The sequence below is a fragment of the Euleptes europaea genome, chromosome 18 (genome assembly GCF_029931775.1).
Source record: "Euleptes europaea isolate rEulEur1 chromosome 18, rEulEur1.hap1, whole genome shotgun sequence".
NCBI lineage: Eukaryota > Metazoa > Chordata > Lepidosauria > Squamata > Sphaerodactylidae > Euleptes > Euleptes europaea.
The window spans coordinates 24,587,826-24,604,488 of record NC_079329.1 but is presented as its reverse complement, the minus strand read 5'-3'; positions in this window follow the sequence as shown (position 1 = coordinate 24,604,488).

Sequence of the window (16,663 nt, the reverse complement as noted above, 5' to 3'; positions counted from 1 at the left end):
TCCGGCCGGTGGCGAAAAGGGACCTGGCAACCCTATGTATGGGGTTCCAGGGATCCTGACAAAGCCCATAGGGCGGCACTCTTGTCCCCCACTCCCAACTCCTTTGCAAGTGCGGAAACAGCCGCAGGGTGTGCCTGCAGCCATTTTAACACTTTATAAGGTAAGAGATGGGGGGCAAACAAGGCCAGGGGGGAACTAGATGATTCTGATCTGTGTCACAGCCAAATGTTACCTCAAGGAAACCAAGTTCCCAAGTGCGCCGAATATTGCACTGAATATTGCACACACAACCCCATGCTAGGGCAAAAAATGCCCTGGGGCCATTTTGGCCCAGGAAAAAGATGTAGGGGAAGACTAAGACAGCTTCTCCATGCATGACATGCTCCCAATCTAAATCAGGCACGACATGTGTGCGAACAGAGGAGAACCGGCAACTCACATCTGACAGTTACAAGCTTCCCCCCCCCAAAAAAATGTGCCACAAACCCTCAAGCTTAGGGTTGCCATCTCCCTACTGGGGAATTCCTGAAGATCTGGGAGCTGTGCCTGGAGAAGGTAGAGTTGGGGAGGGGAGGGATGCCATTGAGGATATGATGTCATGGAGTCCACCCTCCAAGGCTACCATTTCCTCCAGGGGAACAGATCTCTGTAGTAAAGAGATGAACTGTAATTCTGGAAGAACTCTAGGCCCCATATAGAGATGAGCAACCCTAGATAGGCTCCCCTGAGAGAATCTGAGGGGTGGAGCCTGTGGAGGGGGAACATTATTGATGCCATGACATTGCTCATCCAGAAGTGACATCACAGCATCCTCAGAACTCTAGCTTTTCCGCCAGTCTCTATGGTAAAGATTAGGTAAAGACCATAAAGATTTGGGGAAGTTTCTAGTATTGCAGATATTGTGATGCCTCTTCTGGGCTCACCTGGAAGTGACATCATGGCAACTGTACCATCGTTTCACCCTTTTTTCTCCTGTTTCTTCATCAATGGGAGATGGAAGTGCTGGGGCAGCGGGCTTCCGGGCGGGCAGCTGACAAGCCTAACCTCAGTCCCAACTTGTGTATTCTGTAATATGTGAATCAGGGGCTCCAGCTGTCTTAAGTACATGAGCACTAGGCAGCAGGAATTTCTTTTGCACAAGTCTTGCTGCAACGAACGGAAAAGCAAGCCACTGGTTTAAGTGCTTTCCCACTCAGTGGACTCACTTCTAAATACGTTTGCTCAGAACCAGGCTGCACAATGTCTGAAAAGGAGCCGTGGGCATAAAAGTAATTTAATAGGGATTTCTGGAAATGAATGGGAACTTTAGCTAAATGCATCGAAGAGCAAGTATATCTCACGCAGGGTGTAAATCACACTTAAACGAGGGTTGCTGGAACAATTAGCATTTTTATCTGATTAAGCGTACTCCTTTTAACTCATCAGCCCGCTAATTAATCAACCAAGTACTAAAATACTCCAGACAGTCAATGCACTGCTTTCTCTCTCCACATTAGATTTTACGTGATTCATACTCTTTCCTTTTTTCGCCCAGCGACAACCTCCACTAGCCACCAGTCGCTTCATTGTACTTTTAAATAATCTCAATTTGATTAACAAATGAAGCCTGATCATCACAAGATCATCCATTCTATTTCTCATCCTTTTCATCCTTAGTTCAAATGCAGATGAATTCTGAATGTGGCTTACAGTGCATTCCCGAAGGGGAAGCGGTGAATGCTCTTAGGAGTCGGCATGACCTCTACGCTGGCGTCCGTGCCACTTGTGCCATGCAAACTGGCATGGACACCAACGTTGGGGCACTTATGCTGGCTCCCTGGACTGTGGCGGCAGTGTGGCCCTCGGACACCAGTGCGGCCTCCTGCCAGTGCTCTCCCGGCACAATTCCCCATGCCAGCGTCCTGGGAGGTGTTCCTGGGTGTTATGAAGGTTGGAGTTGCCATTAGGCAGCTTCCTAATACGTTTTGCCCTGGTAACGCCCCCAATGAAACGGCTTTGTTGCACCACCATTTTTGGTGGCGCAACATCGCTGTTTGCAGTGGGGCCTTCCCCCCTCCCCATTTTCAGGTTTTTGTAAATTTAAAACTCTTTTTCCTCCCCATGGCAGCCGTGAAACCTCTATGGAGGTGCTGCGGTGGTGCCGGCTGCTGCGGGTTTCAGGGATGGGCTGTTAGTAAAGATCCAGGGTGAACCTTTATGAATGCCAGTAAGTCCTGTTGATAATACCATAATTTAGCTATGAATGCAGGGGACCTTGCTGGTAGGGTTTCCAAGTCCCTCTTCTCAACCGGTGGGAGATTTTGGGGGCAGAGCCTGAAGAGGGCGGGGTTTGGGGAGGGGAGGGACTTCAATGCCATAGAGTTCAATTGCCAAAGCGGCCATTTTTCTCCAGGGAAACTGATCTCTATCGGCTGGAGATCAGTTGAATTAGCAGGAAATCTCCTGCTACTACCTGGCAGTTGGCAACCCTACTTGCTGGGCCTCATTAGATGGGACAGATCCCAGCGTACATTTTCTCTGCCTGTCTGAGTACAAGACAAAAGTTGAAGCGACAATTTTCTTTTCCACTTTGTAAAACTTCATCCTTTGGGAAGCCCACCTGGCCTGCTCTCTACACTTCAGAAGCGTAGACAAGACCTGCCGCTTTAGCACAAAGGCCTTTGGTTTGATGGAGTGTATTCTTGAAAAGGTTTTATGGATGGGTTCCTCCCTCATCATTGTTTAAAACCAGGTGTAAATGGATTGTATTGTTTTAACCATTCATTTATCTTATTGTGGCCTACTTCTCTGCAACAACCTTTGTGCAGAGCATGCTCAATGTATATTTAATCATAAATAAATAAAATAAAACCATATATGCAGTGTAGAGGGACTGTTTTGTCGCCCCAGAAGACCTCTCCTTGCTTCTGTCATTGGCCACTTATGCACGGGAGGTTTTGCCTTGGATTTGCTCTCTAGATGCACATTTCCCCCATCTGAATTCTCAAAACTCTGCATAGGGGCTTATTTTTGAGTTTTGAGAATTCAGATGGGGAAAATGTGCATCTAGAGTGTGGCAAATCCAAGACCAAACCTCCCATGCATAAATGCCCATTATTGCCTTTGGAGGAGCAGGAATATCTTATTGCACGCACTCATCATATGTATATGCATGTATGCACAGGTTCACTTCCCTTCCACTGTTATGCCACAGTTCTCCTGAGATACAAATGAGGCAGGATGTGATAGAGTTGCAGCTTTACTATAATAAGGATAATCAGATCTATTGGACAGATTAGACCACCTCATGCTTTCATAGGAGGAAATGGTAGTGCAGAAAATGGAATTACATGAGCAGAAAGTAATGCTGAGGGTGCAGGGAGTGTTCTTCCGACGAGTATCTAGGATTGTGTCTGAAGCCAACCTTCCAAACACCATTCGGCTGGAGATCAGTTGTAATAGCAGGAGCTCTCCAGCTAGTAACTGGAGGTTGGCAACCCTACCTTTAAGTGATTGATAAGTGGGGTGGGTGCTACAATCAAGACTGCAACCAAGAAATCAGAAGGAGATTGAGACTTGGAAGGGCAGCCGTGAAGGAACTAGAAAAGATCCTTAAGTGTAAGGAAGTTTTGCTGAAGACCGAGATCAAGATAACTCATACTGTAGAATTTCCCATTACTGTGTATTGATGTGAAAGTTGAACAGTGAAGAAAGCTGACAAGAAGAAAATTTATTTATTTGAAATGTGGTATTGGGAGGAGAGTTTTACAGATACGATAGACAAATAAGTGGGTTCTAGATTAAATCAAGCTGAACTCTCCCTAGAAGCTAAAATGACTAAACTGAGGCTATGGTACTTTGGTCACATCACGAGAAGACAAGACTCACTGGAAAAGACAATAAGTAATGTTAGGGAAAGTTGAAGGCAGTAGGAAAAGAGGAAGACTGAACATGAGGTAGATTGACTCAATAAATTAAATTTAGAGGTACCCTATGACGTTTACCAGCCCTCCCCATACTTATCTCACCTGTGTGATCCATCTCAGCGTAGAGCTATCTCTCTGGCCAGATTTAATGTTTTGCCATCTGTGCTACTCGAAGGCAGATTTCGGAAAATCCCTCTGTCTAATAGGCTTTGCCCTTGTGACAATAACTGTACCGAAACAGTTGCTCACATTTTATTTTATTGCAGTTTTTATACAGAATCTCGTAATGAACTACTAAGCCCCCTGTTGGTAAAGAGACTGAATGTCTCAGACTCTCTTAACGTTTTCTATTTATTGAACAGTCGTTCGCCCCAAATATTGGAGATGGTGGCACAGTTTTTAAAGTTTGTTTTAAAAGCCTGCCAAACAGCTACCGGTAATTAGATGGCAGTATCAACAAACAGTATTTCTCAATGTAACCGCCTTTTAACCATATTACAACGGGCAACTTTTAAATATTTTCATTCCTTTTGTAACCTTTTGAATTGTGTTTTTATGCCAATAAAGGAATGGTGGTGATGATAAAGGAAACCACAGCCTTCAGTTTGCAAAATCCAAACAAGACTGTTAAGGTCCTTCATTCATAGGGTCGCCGTAAATCAGAAGCGACTTTGACAGCACATAACACACAAGGGGTGTCCTGTGTTGACTGTACGCATGTAGTCCAAATGTTTATTCCTTATAGTAAAATTTATCCCTACCACCCTGAGGCTGGTGTTGGCAGGTTATCTTATTGTTCCCCTTCTGCAAGAGGAGATATTATTCTAATACTTTTCTAATCTCGACAGTGCAATTATAGATTCCCCGATGCGATGTGCTTCTGTGCCTCTCCATACCGATCTGATTGGCAAATGATCACAAAATAGAACCGAGCTTCTAAAACCAGCTGGGTGACCCTTCTGTTCAGACGTGTCGTTGCAGTGGTTGGGAAATAAATAAGTTTACTTTTGAAAGTTCACCGGGCTGGGAAACCCATCCAGATGGTTAGGAAAGCTGCCAGGGAAGGTGCACTTCACAAATATTTACAGGCGCTCGGGACCATATGATCGGGGGAGATATGCGGTTGGATCTTCTGATGATTTAAGCTTTACTTCAAAGCAGTCATCGAGGGGTGGGAAAGCCCTACTGGACTGGAGTAGCAGCCACTGGGGAAAGGAGATTTAACACACTTTTTCATGCAGTTTTCCTGATCTGTAGCACTCTCAAATGTTCTGTGGAATCTAGTGGGGCTAATAGCAGTTGCGGGGACACCATTTAGACCAGGAACATAGAATGGGGGAAAGCGTTACATCCTTTTCTGACAAATACTAATCCTCTGATCCAATTTGGGCCTCTGGATTTAAGAAATGCTGAAATCATTGGGAGATCAAATCACAGTTCTCCCACGCCACATATAATTTGGCAATGACTTCTCCTAATCCACATTTAGGAATGTTGACAACAGATTTGTAATTTCTATTTTCATTTGAGTTGCTTGCAGCTAGGTTTTGAGTGGGTAGGGAGGTGGGTTTGGACCTGGGTTTGAGTCCTTCCACAGTAGGGTTGCCAACCTCCAGGTGGTAGCTGGAGATCTCCCACTATTACAGTTGATCTCCTGGCGACAGAGATGTTCACCTGGAGAAAATGGCCCCTTGGAAGGTGGACTCTATGGTATTATACCCCATCGAAGTCCCTCCCCTCCCCAATCCCCGCCCTCTTCAGACTCCACCCCCAAAATCTCCAGGTATTTCCCAGCCTGGAGTTGGCAACCCTATTCCACAATATATAATCAGTACTGAACTCACATAGATTGGCTACTCATGAAGTAATATTGCATTTAATTAACAATCAAAAATACTGAAATCTTAACACACCCGTGAGTTCTATATGTGCTATGACAATAAAACGAACACACTAAATCATACAAAAATACAACACCTATACAAACAGAGTATCCAATAATGGCTGCTTGCCTATTTTCAATGTCCTAAGTTGTAGTAAGAATATTCAACAATGGCTGGTTGCCTATTATCAATGTCCTTAGTTGTAATAGGAGTCCCGTGGCGCAGAGTGGTAAGCTGCAGTACTGCAGTCAAAAGCTCTGCTCACGACCTGAGTTCGATCCCGACGGAAGTCGGTTTCAGGTAGCTGGCTCAAGGTTGACTCAGCCTTTCCTCCTTCTGAGGTCGGTCAAATGAGTACCCAGCTTGCTGGGGGTAAAGGGAAGATGACTGGCGAAGGCACTGGCAAACCACCCTGCAAACAAAGTCTGCCTTGTGACATCACCCCATGGGTCAGGAATGACCAGGTGCTTGCACAGGGGGACCTTTACCTTTAGTTGTAATAAGAATGATGAGGTATAGTCTCATCTAGAGAGTCCATGTGCAAAAACACACCAAGATGGACCATCTCCTCTAGAAGAGGAAGAAGAGTTGGTTTTTATATGCCGACTTTCTCTACCACTTAAGGCAGAATCAAACCGGCTTACAATCACCTTCCCTTCCCCTCCCCACAATAGACACCCTGTGAGGGAGTGAGGCTAAGAGAGCATGACTGGCCCAAGGTCACTCAGCTGGTTTCGTGTGGAGGAGTGGGGAAACAAATCCAGTTCACCAGATTAGCCTCCGTCGCTCATGTAGAGGAGTGGGGAATCAAACCCGGTGCTCCAGATCAGACTCCACCGCTCCAAACCACCGCTCTTAACCACTATACTACGCTGGCTCTAGAGGCACTCAAAGCCGTTTTGTGTATAAAACACTTCTTCCGTTGTTTTCAATCTTCTTATTTCCATTGCCAGGCGTATTAATTCTTGGCCAGTTTATTCATAATAGCTACTGCGTACAGTTTTCTTTCTTCCTTGCTAGGACATCTCCTCCTCTAGAGGAGATGGTCCGTCTTGGTGTGTTTTCGCACATGGACTCTCTGGATGAGACTACACCTCATCAAGCTTCCCTGGCAGAGTGGGGATTCCAACCTCAGTCATCCCAACCCTAGTCCAACACTCTAACCATTATACCACGCTGTCTCTCACCTGGGTATCAAAACTGAGTATCGTGCTCAGTGTTTCTCCCCCGCCCCCTTCACAGGCCATATTTATGTTCTGTGCTGCACAGGCTTCTGGGTAATCCTTTCCTCTTGCCGCTGTCTTATTTATGTCCTGTTATTTATAACTTCCCGCTAATGCATGGCCATTCTGTCACGAATGTAATTACCTCTTGCTTTTTAGTAAAATCAATGGAAAACTTTTTGTGAGGTGCAAATGAGCGCAAAGTGTTTAACTTGATCTACTGCTGGAAAGCGAGGCATGGCCCTCCTTCCCCATCAGACAGCGGGAAGAACAGATGCCCTATTTCAAAGATTCCCTGGGGCAGGTGTGTGAGCATATGTGTGCGGGTGTGCATCTGTGGGGGGGGGGACAGATTTACAGCGTACTCGTTTCGGGAAGAGCCTCGTTGGCAATTCTCACACCTGCACACTTGCACAAAGACCTGGCTTTCTATCTGAGGCATCAGTCTCCACTTGGTGGGTGGGAAATCAAAACTGGGTCACAGCCCAAATGAAACTGGGCAGATCCAGGTTCGTCTCCGCCAACTCCCCATCCTTGTGTGTCTTTTGTTCATATCGTTTACGGTTTTTTTTGTTAATGAGAGTGAAGTGGAAAGATGGCGTGTGAGAGAGAAAGCAGGGGTGGGAAGAGAGAAGATGGAGGGGCGCAAGGAAAATTGGAAGAGGGCTCCGAGCTGCAAATGGGGGGTCGAAAGGAAGCTTCTGGGATCTGCAAAGATTGGTCTCCGTCTCAAACTGCTTTCGCTCACCTGCAGCTTCTGGGACTGGCTGGACTGGGAACAATCTATTATTTTTTATCCTGACCGAAGAAGAAGAAGAAGAAGAATTGGGATTTATATGTGGCTTTCTCTGCCTTTTAAGGAGAATCAAACTGTCTTACAGTCTCCTTCCCCTCCCCACGACAGACACCTTGTGAGGCAGGTGGGGCTGAGAGAGTTCAGAGAGAGCTGTGACTAGCCCAAGGTCACCCAGCCGGCGTCATGTGTAGGAGTGGGGAAACCAACCCAGTTCACCAGATTAGAGTCCGCCGATCCTAACCACTACACCACACTGGCTCTCAGGAGCTCAGGGGGCCTCCATGGTCCTCCCCAATATAATCCTTTCAACAATGCTGTGAAGTCGGTTAGGCTCAAAGAGAGTGTGACTGGCCTGAGGGTGCACAGCAGGCGTCTGTGGCAAAGTGGGGATTTGAACCTCGGACTCTGTGTGAAAGTAACCTTAACTTCAGATTTAAAAATAGACACCAGGCTGCCATGAAACATGCCATCTGGCCCCGGAGACTCATTTAAAAATATACATATATCCATATTGTTCAGGACTCGAGTTCCTGTTGGTGTAGAGTTGCCAACCACCAGGTACTAGCTGGAGAGCTCCCACTATTACAACTGATCTCCAGCCGATAGAGATCAGTTCACCTGGAGAAAATGGCCGATTTGGCAATTAGACTCTATGGCATTGAAGTCCCTCCCCTCCCCAAACCCTTCCCTCCTCAGGATCCACCCCAAAAACCTCCCACTGGTGGCAAAGAGGGACGTTGCCAGGTCCCTCTTCGCCATCGGTGGGAGATTTTGGGGGTGGAGCCTGAGGAGGGCGGGGTTTGGGGAGGGGACTTCAATGCCATAGAATCTAATTGCCAAAGTGGCCATTTTCTCCAAGTGAACTGATCTCTATTGGCTGGAGATCAGTTGAATTAGCAGGAGATCTCCTGCTACTACCTGGCAGTTGGCAACCTTATGTTGGTGAAAGAAAGGCACTCTGCACATACTCATATACAGCTGCATTATAGGACTGGCATTTAGCTCAGCATTGTCGGAGCAGCTCTCCAATGACTAGGGTTGCCAGCCTCCAAGTAATAGCATGGCCACTGTTACAACTGATCTCCAGGCAGCAGAGATCTGCTCACCTGAAGAAAATGGCCACTTTGGAAGGTGGACTCTATGGCAGTATACCCTGCAGAAGTCCCTCCCCTTCCCAAACCACTCCCTTCTCAGGCTCCCCCTACAAAATATCTAGGTTTTCCCCAAGCTGGATCTATCCATGACCTCTTGATACTATTCCAGGCCTTTACAATCCGTTTGGCTGGAGATGCTGAGAGAGGATTGAAACATGGACTTTCCACATACAATTAGGTTTGCCAACTGCTAGGTAGTAGCAGGAGATCTCCTGCTAATTCAACTGATCTCCTGCCGATAGAGATCAGATCACCTGGAGAAAAATGGCCGCTTTGGCAATTGAATTCTATGGCATTGAAGTCCCTCCCCTCCCCAAACCTCGCCCTCCTTAGGCTCCACCCCAAAAATCTCCCGCCGGTGGCAAAGAGGGACCTGGCAACCCTACATACAATGCAGGTGTTTCGTGTGCCCTTGTGAGAGTTGGCAGCCGGCTGCTTTATCCTGAGTCTAACCATTGGTCTCTCAAGATCAGTATTGACTACTATGTCTGGAAGAAGCTCTCCACGGTCTCAGGTGGAAGTCTTTCACATCACCTATTGTCTCCTCCTTTTAACTGGAGATGCCAAAGACTGAACCTGGGACCTTCTGCTTGCAAAGTTGCCACTAAGGCATGGCTCTTCCTGCCTAAATGTCACCATGTTAAACTAACATGAACATATGAATCCACCCACTATTCTCAGATCATTGGCTTATCAAGATCACTATACTGTCTACTCTGACTTTCCAGGGACACAGCAAGAGGTTTTTCTTATCACCTGCTACCTGATCTTTTTAACTAGAGTTGCCAGGAACTGAACCTGGGGTCTTCTGCATACAAGGCTGATACTTTACTGCTGAGACATTTTCCTCAGCCGTAAAGAAACTTGGCACTTGCAAAAAGAAATGTTGCTGTTTTTCTTGGCATTTCCGCTTCCTCTTTCTGTGAGCTCTGGCTTCCCTTGCGGTCTCTGTTTCACTCCCAATGGATCAGATGCTGCTAAATCAGTCACTGTCCCTCTTGGAAGATCATGCACCCATGCGCCAGTCTGCATGCTTGAAGTCTCCCGTTTGGCTGCCAGGATCTGACCTAATGTAAAATATTCTGTTTTCTTACTTTGGGCAAAGCAATGCTTTTCTTTGGTCCTTTTTTCCCACAGGAAAGCCAAGCCAGAAATGACATGGTGCTGTTTATTCAAGATGAAGGATGCTCCCATCAGAGCCAGCGCTTGAAGGTTCAAACGGCCCAGCTGGCTGTCCAGAGACATCTCTGACTTGCCCCTGAGAAGCAAGAAGAGAAACATTCTCACAGCAATGAAGGGAAGGGGGAGACAATCTCTAAATAGGAGTGATGGGAACCCACCCTGATGGGAAGTCACTTTTTAAGAACGTAAGAACATAAGAAAAGCCATGCTGGATCTGACCAATGCCCATCAAGTCCAGCAGTCTATTCACACAGTGGCCAACCAGGTGCCTCTAGGAAGCCCACAAACAAGATGACTGCAGCAGCATTATTAGGGTTGTCATGCCAGGTCCCTCTTCTCCACCGGCGGGAGGTTTTTGGGGTGGAGCCTGAGGAGGGTGGAGTTTGGGGAGGGGAGGGACTTCAATGCCATAGAGTCCAATTGCCAATGTGGCCATTTTCTCCAGATGAACTGATCACCTGGAAATCAGTTGTAATAGCAGGAGATCTCCAGCTATTACCTGGAGGTTGGCAATCCTACACATTATCCTGCCTGTATTCCACAGCACCTAATATAATAGGCATGCTCCTCTGATACTGCAGAACAGGGGTGTTGTACTCAATTGTTACAAGGGCTGGATATGACATAAATGTCACTTGGTCGGGCCAGGCCACGTCTTGCCAGCCCAGATCGAGAGTGGGGGGTGGGGGTGGCTGTCTTGGCTGGCTCGTGGGCCGGATAAGAGCTCTCAAGGGGCCTAATCTGGCCCCCAGGCCTTATGTTTGACACCCCAGCTGTAGAGAATAAGTATGGATCAGGGCAAGTATACATTTTGACTAGTAGCCATGGATAGCCCTCTCCTCCATGAACATGTCCACCCCCATCTTAAAGCCTTCCAAGTTGGCAGTCATCACCACATCCTGGGGCAGGGAGTTCCACAGATTCTTCTATACATTCCCTCTCTCATGCGCAGATCTACAAGAGCTGGATATGGCTTCTCAGCAGGGAGAGAAAGGCAATCTGCACATGTTCAAGCAGACTTGTTACTCAAATTCAAATCAGCACTACAAGCAGGTTCTGAGGATGAGCTAGCTGTAAGCCTCTGCTAGAACCTGACCTTCCTACTTTCCCACTCCTGCCCTGATTTATCTTATCCAAGGGCCAAACAGAACATTGCTGTTTATGGGAGCTTGCCATGGGGACTTGCAGCCATACTGCGGTTGCAAGCTCCCAGTGGCAACTCCATCTACAAGCACTGCAAGGTCTCGATTTCCACCCAACGTAGGGGTCCCCAAGGTGGTGAACTATCCAAAACCACTTGCTGATTCTTGTGTTGTTTGTATGATTTTATAGTTTTGTTTTTACTTTGTGAACCGCCTCAAGGAGGTCTTTGGTGAGACAGTATCTGATTTTTTAAAAAATCAATCAATCACCATGCATTGGCTGTGTGGACCAACAGATGATTCTGATGACAGAATGAAAGCCATGAATCCATTGTGGCAGGAAACCAGGTAAGAAGGTTTGAAAAATTGATGTCGTGTGATGTAAGCAAAAAAGGATGAATGCCTAGTAAATGATGAGAAATGCTGTTAGGAAAAGGTCACATTTTATATTTGAATTACACACACACACACACACACACACACACACACACACACACACACATATATATATGAAGAAGAAAAAGAGTTGGTTTTTATATGCTGACTTTCTCTACCACTTAAAGCAGAATCAAACCGGCTTTCAATTGCCTTGCCTTCCCCTCCCCACAACAGACACCTGTGCAGTAGGTGGAGCTCAGAGAATTGCGACTAAGGCCAAAAACACATGGTCCCTTAACCCACTTTATTCCCCATTTCAGCCAGGATCAAATTTACCCGGGCTGGGGGGAAAACTATGCATTACCTTGAAAAGCAGGGACGAAACTGTGCCAATCAATCCATGAAAACAGAAAATGCGGGAGACATAAAGTTCCTGTTTAGTTTGGCACACACCCCATGCCCCCAGTGATTGGTCTTTTCAAATGGACCAGTGAGGGTCTTCCCTGCCCCGGGAAATGACCAATCACCGGGGGGCGGGTGTTGCAAGCTAAACCGGAATTGTGCATGTCTCCCGCACTTTCTGTTTACATAGATGGATTTGCACACAGTTTAGTCCCTGCTTTTCAAGGTAACGTGTACAGTTTCCCCCCAGCCCGAGTCAATTTGATCCTGGCTGAAATGGGGAATAAAGTGGGTTAAGGGACCATGGGTTTTTGGCTGAAGAGAATTGTGACTAGCCCAAGGTCACCCAGTAGGCTTCATGTGGAGGAGTGGGGAATCAAACCCAGTTCTCCAGATCGGAATCCACCGCTCCAAACCACCGCTCTTAACCACTACACCAATTATATTATACATAATTGTATTTGCATATCATATCAAAATAAAATGGGTTTTTCAAACACAGTGAAAACCTGTTTGGCGAATGGTGTCTCTATCTCTTTGAAATACCCCCATTTGGGCTTAAAAACTGAGCCCTGCAAAAATGTCTCTCATCCCTAATTGAAAACTTTTTTCTCCATTCTGCTCTTTTTTTGTATGAGATAAAATCTTAATTGATTTGTGGCCAAACTCATGCTCAGCTCTTGAAAGGATCTCCAATTTGACCCGTCAGTTTTGAAGCTTGGATGGACTCCCCCTGCCTTTGAGCATCACGGTGCCCATTAAGAGGAGAAACATTTGCTAACAATGAAAGTAAATGTGTTGCCACAAGTTACATTTTGCTCGCTATATTTTGTTAATAATTTGGCTGAGCTCATTAAAAGCATCAGGAGTTTATCCATAAATGGCTGCAAAGATGGGGCATTTGCCTTAGGGTCTCCAGGTCCCCCCTGCGGGGAATGGGGGATAGGAGAAAGGGTGTAGAGTTGCCAGATCCAGGTTGGGAAACTCCTGGAGATTTGGGGATGGAGCCTGGGGAGGACAGCGACCTCAGTGGGTACAATGCCACAGAGTCCAGCCTCCAAAGCATCCATTTATTCCAGGGAAACTGATCTCTGTAGTCTGGAGATGAGCTGTAATTCTAGGGCATCCCCAGGTCCCTCCTGGAGACTGGCATCCCGAACTCGCCCCCTGAATTCTAAATTCCCTGATCTCTGGATCAGGTGACCTGCAGAGGAGCAAAATTCTTTCAGGGAGCTCTGCTTTGGGCAAGCAGCTCAGTTGCTGCAACCTGAATCAGCCAATAACATTGCCTAGGAAATGGTAGATCAGAATGGTCATTGCTCCCTGGATACTGACTTCCTTGATCCCTAGAGTTGCCAGGTCCCTCTTCACCACTGGTTGGAAGTTTTGGGGGCGGAGCCTGAGGAAGGTGGGGTTTGAGGAGGGGCTTCAACGCCATAGAGTCCAATTGCCAAAGTGCCATTTTCTCCAGGGGAACTGATCTCTATCTGCTGGAGATCAGTTGTAAAAGCAGAAGATCTCCAGCTCGTACCTGGAGATTGGCAACCCTATTGATCCAGCGGCCTGGCTCTTTCAAAGACCAACTTACTGCTTCTCCTAGATGCCAATGGCAGAAAGTTTTTTAGCCGTCTTGAACCGATACTGATGTGACCAGGGCATTGACATCTTGTTCGAATCCCCCCTAAATTGAAGAGGGGGAAACAAGTAACCTTTTGCCTAAGTTTGCAGCAGAGGGAACGGTGACTGTTAACCTCAGAAGCGGGCCTCTTTGTCATCACCCTGTGAAGTCATAGAGGGCCAACAGTCCCCACGGGATGGCCGCTAAGCCCGTGTCAGGAGTTGATCTCCGCTAAGAGCTAACACATTTATCAAAGGGAGTTGTGTGAAGTTGCTACGGGGAGCAGCAGTTTCCACTTACTCCACTCGCCCGGCAGATGCAACCCATCTGATTGGCTCCCCCGCTCTTTCCTTTTCCACCTTTCTGCTTTAAGTGATCAGTAGATTCTGTTATTGCGTGTTGTTGCCCAACCCCTCCCCCCCAACAGGCAAGTTGTCATGTGTTGGCCAAAAGATGCTAAGCTACTGGGATGAGATCTGGAAGGTCTCCAGCACCCCCAGGCATCAAAAAAGCGCTGGGGGGGGGAGGAGACTCATGAGCCGAGCCAAAGAGGGACTCCTGCTTTTGATCGAGTCCAAAAGCGGAATTCCAAAGCAAAGCGGGAATCAATCACAGCATTCCAAAGGCAGCGGGCGATCACAGGCCATGGCTGGAGGTTTTAACTAACTCCGTGCTACTGACAAAGAAGGCAGATTCGCACAGCACTGGACGCGGCACGATGCAGGGGAGGCCGAGCCCTACACCGGCGGATCCTGCATGCAAAGCGATGATGGGTTGCAGTTCCTCATTTGTTTTAATTTTCCCCATGCTGTTTTCCTCCCCCTTGAGCACCCCACGTGGTCGACAGACCCAACACGCCGTAGCAATTAGAACAATTAAAGGGAAACGCAATAAAAAAAGGCAGGGCCGCAATTTACAAATCAAAGCAATATCCAAAAAACAAAACAAAAAAACACCCCCTGACCCAACCCTATAATATGCTAACTATTCCAAAATATTTCAGGACTTGAAAGCAGCTAGTGGCACTTGAAAATCTGGCCAAACAGATGCGTCTCTGCTGGAGAGCTGACGCAAAGGGGCAAACTCGATGCTACGCGCAAATGCGCGTAATATCAAATCCGGACGGCCCCTTTTAAAAAGGAATCACTGCTTCTGAAGTGGCATTCCAGCACAAGTGGAATGGGAACTGAAAACGGCCCTGGAGCGAGCCGAGCGGGGAGTCCCTTTTGGCGCTACGGGTCAGGGATATGGAGGTCACCCTGCTCGGAGGGGTAAATAGTGGGCAATAGCTAGATCATGGCTTCCTCCTGAAAACTGACGACAGGAAAACAAAATTGGTGAACAGATACTAATTACCATAGCTGATGAAGGATCTAAACCAAGCAATTCAGGATCTAAACCAGGGGTAACCAGGGGTAACTGAATTGTTACGAGGGCTGGAAATGAAAAAAATGTCGTTTGGTTGGGCCGGCGGCCGGGCCATGCCTCGCCAGTCCAGATCAGGAGTAGGGTGGGGGGTGGCTGCCTTGGCTGGCTTGTGGATGAAATAAGAGCTCTCAAGGGGCCGGATCCGGTGTGGTGTAATGGTTAAAAGTGGTGGTTTGGAGTGGTGGACTCTAATCTGGAGAACTGGGTTTGATTCCCCACTCCTCCACATGAGCAGCGTACTTTAATATGGTAAACCGGGTTGGTTTCCCCACTCCTGCACATGAAGCCAGCGGGATGACCTTGGGCTAGTCACAGCTCTCTTAGAGCTCTCTCAGCCTCACCTACCTCACAAGATCTCTGTTATGGGGAGAGGAAGGGAAGGTGATTGTAAGCCGGTTTGATTTTTCCTTAAGTGGTAGAGAAGGTCGGCATATAAAAAACCAACTCTTCTTCTTTGACACCCCCGATCTAAACCAAATGAGGTGTGGTCTGAGGCTCCTGGCCACCGCTGACCCTTTAGGGCAGTGGCCTACTGGGAAATTCCTGGAACCAAGGTGGTGCTTAATTATGGTTGCCAGATCCCCCATCTTGATCGCCAAGAGGTTTTAGGGGGTGGGGGTTGCGACCGTGTGTGCGCAGCCGCAAGCATGCAATGTTGTCACTTCTGGGTTCATTCCAGAAGCACCTCATCGCTGTGGCTGCTTTAGCACTCAAACCCCAAATTTTGGGGGCTTGAGTACTAAAGCAGCGCTTCTGGGGATAAACCTGAAAGTGACGTCATCGTACACGCACAGCCGCACATGCACACAATCGCCGCTCCAGAGCAGCTGGTGGATTGGCGGGCAATTGCCCACCGAAACCACCCACCTGGCAACCCTATGCTTAATTCTTTCCCTGCCCCCTCCCACTTTGAACTGATTCTCTAAAGTAGCTTCAATAACCTGCAGGATTTGCAAATGTAGAAATTTGCATGGGGTATTTTCACGTAGGTGAAGGGTTAAGTATCCAGGTTTTAACTTAATCCTTTTTTTTTACACTTTAAAAAACTGCTCAGGGGAGGGGAGGGAAGAGGAGGCTTTGTGATGGTTGCCACGGGCAGCCAATCAATGCCGAGACTACATCACTCTGGACTAGGGTTGCCAACCACCAGGTACAAGCTGGAGATCTCCTGCTATTACAACTGATCTCCAGCGGAAAGAGATCACTTCACCTGGAGAAAATGGTCGCTTTGGCAATTGAACTCTATGACATTGAAGTCCTTCCCTTCCCCAAAGCCTGCCCTCAGGCTCCGCCCCAAAAACCTCCCACCAGTTGTGAAAAGGGACCTGGCAACCCTACTCTGGACTACACCTCTGAAGAACTGGAACCTTAGAAGAGGTTGTCTATTGCATTCAAGCCAGAGGGGGAGGGTGCCGCTGCAGCATAGTGGATTTATTATGGATGCATCCTGACTTCCTGAGGAAACCGTAAACTGGGCCAGGACCTCACCAGAGGATCTTAAAGAGTAGTCAAGTTTGACTTTTAAGTGTAAAAATCAGGATGTTCAACTGAA